We start from the raw sequence: 2,500 nt of genomic DNA, 5'->3' as shown, positions 1-2,500 counted from the left end.
TATACTGCGAGACTATTCAGGCTGTCAAAATAAAAGTCTTCCCAAATCAGAAGCCATGGGTAGATGGAACTGTCAAGGCAGCATTAACAGCTCGGACTTCCGCTTACAATGCCGGGATCATTTCAGGTGACATGACTAGATATAAAGTTGCAGCCTATGGCTTAAGAAGGACTGTAAAAGAGGCAAAGCAGCGATATAAGGTCAAAGTGGAAGCTGATTTCAATATGGGTGACCCTGCACGAGTGTGGAAGGGCCTGCGGATTATGACCGACTTCAAGAACAAGCCCTGTTCGGTGAGTAGCTCTGCCCCCTCTCTTGCTGATGAATTAAATTCTTTTTATGCCCGGTTTGAGACAGACTGGGGAAAAAACAACTTCACTGTAGATATGACAGAGGAAATGGCAAAGGCCAGGGAAACCCCTTTCATTGTCACTGAGAGTGATGTGAGGAGGGTCTTCAAGGGCGTGAATGGGAAAAAGGCTGCAGGGCCGGACCAGATTCCTGGGAGGGTCCTAAAATCCTGTGCAAACCAACTAGCCCCAGTGTATACTTACATCTTTAACACATCCCTGGCCCAAGCTGTCGTTCCATCCTGCTTTAAACACTCTGTCATAATCCCTGTACCCAAAAATAATAACCCATCATGCATGAATGATTATCGTCCTGTGGCCCTGACATCAACAGTGATGAAATGTTTTGAGAAGCTGGTTAAGAATTCAATCAGTTCCTCCCTGCCCAGCTCATTTGACACCCTCCAGTTTGCATACAGGGAAAACAGGAGCAGGGATGATGCCATCTGCAATCTTTTACACACCTCTCTGACCCACCTTGATGAGGGGAGAGGGAATTATGTGAGAATGCTGTTTATAGATTACAGCTCGGCATTCAATACCATAGTTCCCTCTCGCCTGATCCAGAAGATGAGGTCGCTGGGAATCAACACCCAAATGTGTAACTGGGTGCTCAGCTTCCTCACTGACCGCCCCCAGGTGGTCAGAGTCGGAGGAGGTGTAGTGTCAGGACCCCTGATCCTCAACACGGGTACCCCCCAGGGGTGCGTTCTGAGTCCACTGCTCTACAACATTTACACACATGACTGCATAGCCTCCAGCAGCTCAACCTCCATCATCAAGTTCGCCGATGACACCGTGGTGCTGGGTCTTATCAAGGGAAACAACGAGCAGGGCTACCTGGACCAAGTGGCAGACCTGGCACTGTGGTGTCAGACCAACAACCTGGCCCTAAATATCAAAAAAACCAAGGAAATGGTGGTGGATTTCAGGAAGAAGCAGGGCAGTGGGCTCACCCCACTTATCATCAGGGGAGAGCCTGTGGAGAGGGTCCCCAGTTTCATGTACCTGGGGGTTCACCTCACTCAGGACCTCTCTTGGTCTCTCCACACACAACACTTGGTCTCCAAGTCAAGGCAGCGGCTGTACTTCCTTCGGCGGCTGAGGAAGTTCAAGGTCTCCCCCTCCATCCTGAAGACCTTCTACTCTGCGGCTGTGGAGAGCATCCTCACAGGTTGCATATCAGCCTGGTATGGAAGCTGCACCGCACGCGACCAGGCTGCCCTGCAGAGGGTGGTGCGCTCAGCAGAGCGAACCATCAGGTCACCCCTCCCCACCTTGGTATGTACATACAGCAAGAGGGTGAGGGCAAGAGCCAGTAAAATCAGACAAGATGCCTCTCACCCAGATGCTGGCCTCTTCACCCTGCTGCCGTCAGGCAGACGCCTACGCTGCCTCAAAGCTCGCACCGAGAGACTGAGGAGGAGCTTCTTTCTGCAGGCAGTTAGACTGCTTAACTCCGATGGACTATAGCTGGCACTCTTGCACTTTCTGCACCACTTTCTAGGCACTTTTATATTTATACATGTTTAAATATATATATTTTTACTTACTTACTTACTGTTTTTATAGCATAACATATATGGGATGTTTTTAAATTACTAATTACTATTACCTATTATTTATTCAGGTTACAGTAATTTGCACAACAAATGACAGAGTGATAACCCTTTTTAATTTCACTGTATGTAAAATGTTATTTTTGCAATCATGTGACAAATAAAACTTTGAACTTGAACTTGAACTTGAACTCGACCAATGACATCGTTCTCTCTCTGTCTGTCTGTCTCTCTCCCTGTCTGTCTGTCTCTCTCCCTGTCTCTCTCCCTGTCTGTCTGTCTCTCTCCCTGTCTGTCTGTCTCTCTATATTTACCCAGCATGCCTCAGTGTTTCTATATTTACCCAGCATGCCTCAGTGCTTCTATTTCCCGCTCTTTCTCCTCGACCAATGACATCGTTCTCTCCCTGTCTCTCTCCCTGTCTGTCTGTCTGTCTCTCCCTGTCTGTCTGTCTGTCTCTCTCTCCCTGTCTGTCTGTCTCTGTATATTTACCCAGCATGCCTCAGTGTTTCTATATTTACCCAGAATGCCTCAGTGCTTCTATTTCCCGCTCTTTCTCCTCGACCAATGACATCGTTCTCTCCCTGTCTG

At 48.2% G+C, this 2,500-nt stretch overlaps 1 protein-coding gene across 1 annotated transcript in view; it reads right to left on the bottom strand.

Annotated features, from left to right (window-relative positions):
- Positions 1-2,500, bottom strand: part of gcc1 (GRIP and coiled-coil domain containing 1) — a gene marked incomplete at its 3' end in the record, with an annotated part of 21,900 nt that overhangs the window by 3,996 nt on the left and 15,404 nt on the right. The window lies entirely within an intron of this gene.

Source organism: Ammodytes marinus, assembly GCF_949987685.1.
Source record: "Ammodytes marinus genome assembly, contig: scaffold_36, whole genome shotgun sequence".
NCBI lineage: Eukaryota > Metazoa > Chordata > Actinopteri > Uranoscopiformes > Ammodytidae > Ammodytes > Ammodytes marinus.
This window is presented reverse-complemented; position numbering and strand designations above follow the sequence as displayed.